Below are 8,612 nucleotides of genomic sequence, written 5' to 3'. Positions count from 1 at the left end.
TCCTTCTGCCTGCCTGTGCCATGCTGCAGACGTATACCTGTGTGCGGCGGGCGGCAAGCAGTTAATGGCTGCACTATTGGCAGCTGATTCTGAGGCTGTAATTGTTCCTATTAAGACCCCTTTCACACTGAGAGGGCAGGAGCTGGAACATCTAACATGTTTCAAAGGAGAACTTATACTCTAAGCCAAGTATACAGCTATATGATATGACAAAAAGAAAACTAGCAATTAGACAACACCAAATATGCATTTATTATTTTATTCCTGGGATTTGCCCATCCTTATATGTTCAGTCATACAAGGAGAGAAATATACAATAGAAAGCACTTCTGGTTGCAGTGGGTTCCTGTCTGTGTGAAGTTCTTTCTTGTCTTGCAAGTTAAAATGAACTGTTACCTAACTGAGTTTCTGTATCTTCCTGTAGGTGTAAGTGACGCGTAAGTGACGTTGTAAACAGGCTTGGGATTTCCCTTTGTGGTAGTTTCTGTCTTAGACATTGTAAAAACATATTATGTTCAACTACAGCTTCTGGATATTAAATCTTATCTTGATGAACCGAAAATATGCTGTTCCTTTAATAATCTGTTGTAGAAATTGACTAAGTGACGTTTGTAAACAGGTTTGGGATTTCCCTTTGTGGTAGTTTCTGTCTTAAAAATTGTAAAAACATATTATGTTCAACTACAGTTTCTGGATGATAAATCTTATCTTGATGAACCAAAAATATGCTTTTCTTCTAATAATCTGTTGTAGAAACTGACCAAAGCATGCTCTTCAAATGTGTTTTGGTGTGAATAAACTCTACATGCATTGCATGTGCTGTACATGCCCATCCTGGAAAATCCTACACAATTCATGATGGGAACATGCCAGCTTACTAAGTAATTAATGAATACGTCCTCATACCCTTACAAGTGTTTTTTCTCCAAGGTAACAACCTTCACATTTTGCTGAGGTATGATTTATCAGTTGAGTCTACCTTGACATATCATAAAAGAATTGCTGCTGTAAAAGTTCTCACATTATTGGACTAATTAGTTTCCTGGCAGCAGATCCTAAATGTTCTCATTTCAAACAGGTGATGGAAGTTTACTGTAAATTGATGACACAACACCTGAAGTGCATAGTTTCACTTCAGAGAAACAGCAGCCAACAGTCTAAAGCTGTGACAGCAAATTATCACTATGTGTGGATGGTATGAGGTGAGAGATCACCAGGGGCGATAAGACAGCATATCTCAGAAATGCAAAGTGCAAGTGTGACAGTTCAAAGCTAGGAAAAACTGACTGGGTATGTTTCCTGCTGCATTTATTCTCTATTCTTCTTGGTTCTAAAAAAAAAAAAAAAGTTACGTATAATATATCCCCTTGCCTGTAAATGGATGCTTTTCTTCAAATACATTAGTCTAATATCAGGCTAATAAAGTTTCATGTAAATGTGTTTGTCAGTAGCCACAAAGGTTATAAATCCATTTTTTGTGCATCAAATGCCTGCAAACCTAGATGTTACCCTTTAAAAGCAGTGGTAACATCATTTCTGGGCTGTATGTAATGTGTGCTGAAATCAGAGCTATGGAGGGATGTTGGCAGTTCCAGCAGGTTATTATACTATAGGTTCACTGCAGAATATTAACAAAAGGACCAGTCACCTCACATCATTTGGTCCCCTAGACTTCTTGAGACACTGTGGGCACATGTTCCTCCCCTGGCCTCCATAACCACCATAACCCCTGGGAATCCCCCAACCTGGTCTGACCAACGCCAGAGGCAGTCTGCCCCATACCTTCCCAGGGCATTGTGGCAGTAGACCCCAATAGAAGCCCTTTGATACCAAGTTTTATTTACAGAAGACATACCCATTAGAGGATAGAACAAGGAACTGTGTAAGGTAAAACGGATTCCCAGCACACATGCTCATACTTCTAAGTTTCATAGAAGCTTATGGCTGCATTCACATCTAGGCGGACGAAATCGCGGCGTTTTGTCGCCGCAAATCGCGGTAAAAATAGCGGCGTTTTGTACCGCGATTTGCGGCGACAAAACACCGGTATTGTCCGCCTAGATGTGCCCCAAGATGACCCCCTCTATGGAGATGATTCCCATCTCCTAGCCGAACGCTCGAAGACGCCTGAAAAAAAGGTCCGGGACCTTTTTTCACGCGGCAGGCGACAGGCGTCCGGCGTTCGGCGTGGAGATGTGAACCATCTCCATAGAGGGACATCTGTTTTCAGCCCTCTGGCGGCAGCGGCGTAGCGCTACAGGCATAAAAACGCCTAGGTGTGAATGCAGCATAAGTCTCTACTAGATTTGCGGTAAACCTCTTCCTCAGGGGAGCCAATCTATGGAATAAATACAGAACACAAAAACAAAATATGGTTCAAGATGAGTAAGATTACAGCATGTAATACAAAAGTAACAAAGAATCGCTTACCCAATGAATGAAAGGTCTTGTGCGAACACAGGCCGCCCAACTAAATTCCCCCCACGGCGGACAAGGGGGATTGTGCGTAGATTTCTGTGAAAAGGTATAATATTGGTGAAAAAACAGATACAGCATACATAGCAAGGGTAGGGCAATGGACAGTGGGAGAAGGGCTGGGAAGAAGGGGCGTGGGAAAAAAGGAAGGGGGGGGAGAGAGAAGGAGGAAGACGAGTAGGGGAGGGGGGGGGGGGAGAAAGGGAGGGAAACAAGGGGAGGGGAAGGAGTGAGCACTGAGGGGGGTGGGAAAATTAAGGAAAGGGGGAAGAGGGTGGCAAGGGAGGGATGGGAGGGGTGAGGGAAAGGACAGAAATGGAAAGAAAAGGAGAGACGGGGGAAAGGGAAAAGTAATCCGGATGATGGTACGTTGTTATGAACTACTATGTTCCTTTATATGAGACCATACTCCAAATTTCTTCACTGGCCAGACTAAGTTGTCCGTCTTGTTGCTGTGTGGGGATCAAGTTTCTTTTGCAGTTGTGGCCTTACACACCATCAGTCACCATCTGCATGGACAGTACAGTCCTTATTAGCACAGGTGAAGATGGGCAGTGCAAATAAGCCATCTTGAACTAGAATATCACAGCACCAGAGCACAGCTAGGCAGTGATATCTTCAGGCACAATAAGCCACAGCACATGAGGCAAGGCCTACTTTAGCAGGATGGCATCTGCTGTAGAGGTGACTGATTGGCAGCACAGAAGGCACTAGTGGCACTAAGAGAGGAAAGTAAGGTCTGCAGTGGCAGCTCTGGAGACAGGTGTCTTGAGGGTGTACTAGTGGTATCCCTACTCTTGCCCTCCTTACACAGGAACCTTTCTCTAACACTCAATCTCTCTCCTTGACAGGGTGGGTTCCTGGCCTCACACTAACCACTTGTAAAATATGCACCAGACCCCAGCAGGGTCCCCTCTTTAAAAGGGCTGCACCAACCAAGATGGCTACAGAAGGTCACAAGAAATCGCAGCATCCAATCGGGCAGGTCCTCTGAGTCTCCACTCTATCAACATAACAGCAGGATGCCACCTGCTGGATAGAGTAGGAACTACACCTGTCAACAAGCACTACACCATGACCAGGTCATCTGTCGCCCATCAATCAACAAAGACAACACTGATAGAAAAGGAGAGGAGGAGGGTGTCCAAAATGAACAGCACCAGGATTGGGGCTCTCACCAGATCCACCACCACCATAGGTTAGATACCGGGACATTTAGTGTACAGGGAGCTGTACTATGTCTGCGATACATACTGACAAGGTTGGGGTAATGTAGGTGACCAGCATAGATCACATTGACCCCAGTAGTCACCAGTATATCTGTGTCTTTTAGCTCCCCTCCCCCTAGAGCCACATAGGGCCCTTTAGTTCAGTGCACCCCAAAAAGCCTCCAGCCCTAGCCCTCTATCTCCCCTCCCCTTCTTACCACTGACACAGATACCAAAGCCTCCTTAGAATGAAAGCACCAATGCAGCAACATTTTTTCCTCCCACTGCAACTGACACATAAGCAGTTTTTCTTTTCACTGACACTTACATGGCAACATTTATTCCTCACACTGACAGCCCCATATTTTGCATTGCTATTAAACTCTTCAATTTACTGTGGTGTGCCATAACCATTGTCACTAATTTAGCACATGCTGCAACCATTAAATATATTGCAGGAAGCTATGCACACCATTCTTATCCCACCCTGCCCCACTATTGTACCCACTTCCTAATCCACCCTCTGTCCCATCTCCATTCTCAAGCCCATTTATTTTCATAAGTGCCTATGTATGCAGGGGGATTGCTGGGATAGTAAGGCCCCATGCACACGAGAAGCAAATGCAAACACATGTAAACTCAAGTTTTCAAAGGCAAAAAACGTTTTTCGCGGCGTTTTGCCGCGTTTAGCTGCGTTTGCGGCTATCAGCGTTCATAACAAATACATTGTAGACCCTCCCAAAGCTTTGAAACGCAAAAACGTTTGCATCTGAACCAAAAATTTTGCGTCTGAAAAAACGAGCCTAAACCCAACTGCTTTAAAACGCAAAAAAACTTGAATGTGTGCATGGACACATAGGATAACATTAAATGTGTTCAGGGGCAGTTAAAAAAAATGCCCAAATGCCTCTGAACTCGAGTTTACCAGCGTCTCGTGTGCATGGGGCCTTAAAGACCCTGGGCACCCTCCGCTACCCTACCGTGCATTAAAAGCTGCCTAATGTCACTATGAACAGCACTCATTTCCTATTCTGTTCTCTATATGTTTTTGTATTGCTGACCTCTAGGGAGAGAGACAGATTATCTGCCTGCTGTTTGGTTTTAACTAACAGCTCGAAAGCTTATAATGCAGTTTCCTTCCTGCACTAAAGGCTGAGCAGCACACAAGATGTTTGTGTGTCTGTTAAAAAGACACAAGCAGCTATCACCCACTGGCCATAGGAATTATTAGATGTGGGCCTGAGACCTGAGGCATTTGATTTGAGATCCAGGGCCTGTGCCCCAGGTTCCAGTGCCTAGCAACAACCCAAGTGTTATGCAATAGTCATAGCTCCCAACTGTCCCTGATTTCCAGGGACTGTCCCTGATGTGGGACAAAGTCCCTTTGTCCCTCTTTCCTCTTCACTTGTCCCTCATTTTAGAATGATCTGTAAAGTTGTATATAAAATGCACTTTTTATCTTTCAAAAAGTGTTTCCCAGTGCTAAATCTCTAATCCAATTTCTAAATTATTGGATTAAAGAAATGTGAACCTTTAGGGTACTCGAATTTAGACCTCTTTCCAGGCCTAGTTGCAAAAATTTGGATTTCAAAAGTCAGTATAAAAGAATAGCAGTGGTAAAAAAAAAGCATTTGTTGGGTTAGCGAATACATTTTTTTTGTATAATTATAATTTAAACGGCGTGGCAGGGGGGTGTGCTATGCCTACATATTTTTGCTAATAGGTGTCCCTCATTCCCACCTCAAAAAGTTGGGACATATGCAATAATACCTGGTTTGAGCAGATCCACCGTTACTAAAGAAATCCTAAAGAAAGTGAAAAATATCAGGAGTGAGACAACAACTGATCAGATACAGCAGATTACAAGTGGTTGGATTCCTCTGCAATCTGTCACAAAGAGAAAATAAACCCCCAGTTTATAACAGCAGCTGTCAGCCTTCAAACTACCTCTCTCATATGTTTAAGCATTTAAAGAGATTTGAAGAAGCAAAGAAGACAAAAATCTTTCATCTCCTTCAGGAGGATTTCCACTATTGTCCCAGAGCCAGATAAGGGAGACTAGATCATGAACAATCAGATGATCATTAGTGATTCATAATTGTGTCGTGCTTCCAAATATATGCCCTTTCTTTGCAGAGGAGGCGTGTCTCTTTCAGGGCTGTGGAAAAGGGGGTATCACATGTTTTTTTGTACAGGGTCCAGGCCAGCAGGGGGCCCAGGCAGCAAGGTGAATCGTATTTGGGCAGGGGAGGTGATCGGCATGGCAGGGGGCAAGCTGGTTTCTTCTCCCCCCTGCTGGATTTCACCTGCTGCAGGGAGCGCCATGCAGGAAATTGGTTCCAGTGCCTCACTGATCACACTCCCTGTGCACCATATGTGTCCCCCTGCTGCCCAGGCCCCTATGTGCTCCCCTTACCCCCTGTGCTGCCAACTTCCCTCCTCTTCTTCCTGCTGGAAGCTGCAAGCTCACACAATAGTATCCTTCAGGATGGAGAGTGAGGTGAGGTTTCCGATAAATATTTTATATTTACCAGTCCCTTCCTCTCCTGAATGAACACAATGAGTGATCACTACTCACTGTGTTCATTCATAACGGAAGCATACTAACCTGTGTTTATGTGGGGGGGGGGGCACAGAGCACAGCCACACATTGCAGTGGAGCCTATGCTCCCACACACAATGTCCTGCTCTAGATCACAGCAGTGAGTCACAAAGCTCTCCTGAATCTGATGCAGACTCTGAGTTGATGTCCTTAGGGTGCTGCACAATCTATGAAATGTGAATAGGCTATTACTAACCTTCTTACAAACCTGCAGCACTTTATACAGTAGATAGGACTGACTCATCTAGTCCTTGCAAAATCACTGCATGTTGCACATGAAACTAATAATATTGAACAATGCAGCACTACTATAGGGTCACATCTGTATGATCTTGAAAATAGACATTGTGGGAATAATATTGCACTAAAGCTGTCTGTATACTAGTAGAATTTTATAGGACATTTTTAGTTTAACAGTGAAGAGGAGAAGGAAGGAAGGAAATTGTTATTGAACAACCACATTTCTAGCAGTGTATATGGTTTTCACTTGGGAAATTACATTCAGGTAAAAGCAAATTACATTTTGGTGATTTTTCAAATGACAATTTTTCAGTCATCGAATGTACAAAGAATTTTTGTGTGAATATTCGTACTAATATTCATACAACAGTTGTTTAACAATCTACTAATGTATAGCTAGCTTTAGAGGTATTCCAGAAGCCACAAGCCCTAATTATTTGGAGGTCACAGTCTAAGCCAATGTTTCTCAACCTTTTCTAAGTCAGGGCACCTGGTATTACATAAATGGCCCGGAAATACCTTGGAGTTCATGAGAATAACTGGAGTCAGTGTTTACACAAAGATAATGTTCAGCCTAATTTCCTCACAATTTTTATATAAAGCATCTGTAAAATAAATCAATGCATTAATTATTGCATTAAAAAATGCACGTGACTATACCAAAGTTGGATCGAAGTAGCTTCACAAAAACATCTAAGCAATGCATATTTTATACTACTCTGTATATGACAATAAAATATTCAACAAACAATGATTTCCAGATAATGAGATCTTCAAATGCACCATGAGTATATGACAGTACTGTACTGTTTCCAAGTATTACTTTCTCTCCAAGTTAATTCTTTGAAGAGAAATTACTGAGTCTCATATTGTGCTGCATGTGCTTTCATCTATTGTGTCCTGTTAAAACTGTCCCAATCCTCTTAACAGTGCAATCACATCTAAGACCTTGGAACATTTAAAGAAACAGGTCACTAATTTGGAATGTAACTTATACAATGAGATATGATTCTTTCTTATTCACATATATTTTATTAATATTTTTACGTAACAGGTTTATTTTCTTATTCAGTTGATTGTTTAAATTAATTACATTACCATTATCTTAGTGTTAGGTAACCATATAATCCATACTGTATTATAAAAGATTAACAACTTTGTATTAGAAAGGCTGGGCATTATACAATACATTTTAATATATAAGAATTCAATAGCCACCCAAAGTGCTTGACGTGTATCCTCAGGGCACATGGGAATTTTGTAAAACGCTGATTATTGCACGTGTGGGTATATAGCTCTACTAATAACTTGCATTGCTATGAAGATCTTTGGTTCTGTTCTAATTGATTTTATTTATATTACAGTTAAGCAGTTTTAGCTCATTCTCCACAGTGTATGTAAAATCTGCAAAATATCAGAGCTGGAAAATGTTGCGGCCTTTGCATTTAGGGACAACAATACTGTGCTGGCATTGTTGACTTGCAAGTGAAAAGGAAAATCTGTGGGCGTAAGCTCACAACATCCCAAAAAGAGAAAGTGGATAGGTCCTTGTGTATGTTGACTGAATGTCTTCGACACAAGGACAGAAACAAATTCTGTGGGGAAAAGGTATAGTAGACCATGACATGAATAAGCCGTTTGTCCTTCTAATGTTTTACAGCATCATTACTGACATGCTATACTTCACTGGCTGCATGGTGCTGAAGACTTGCTCGTAGGTAAATTGGCCCAAATATGTGTATGCATGCATATGAGAATTATATTAGATTGTAGGCTCCATGAGAGCAGGAATGAATACCAGCCAAAAATGGAGCTGATTGTTTTCCTGCAACCATGGGTTACAGCGGTGGTCATCAACCCTGTCCTCAGGGCCCATTAACAGGCCAGGTTTGCAAGATAACTGAAATACATCACAGGTGATATCATTTGCTGCTCAGTGATTGCAGCATTCTAGTCTGCATCTCCCCAAGGTAATACATAAAACCTGTCCTGTTAGTGGGCCCTGAGGACAGGGTTGATGACCACTGGGTTACAGGAAAGAAATGTGCTTGATTTCCCCATCAAGACAGTTAGTGTTGATATGGGAA

This window comes from Rana temporaria, chromosome 2, assembly GCF_905171775.1.
Source record: "Rana temporaria chromosome 2, aRanTem1.1, whole genome shotgun sequence".
NCBI classification, from domain to species: domain Eukaryota; kingdom Metazoa; phylum Chordata; class Amphibia; order Anura; family Ranidae; genus Rana; species Rana temporaria.
This window is presented reverse-complemented; position numbering follows the sequence as displayed.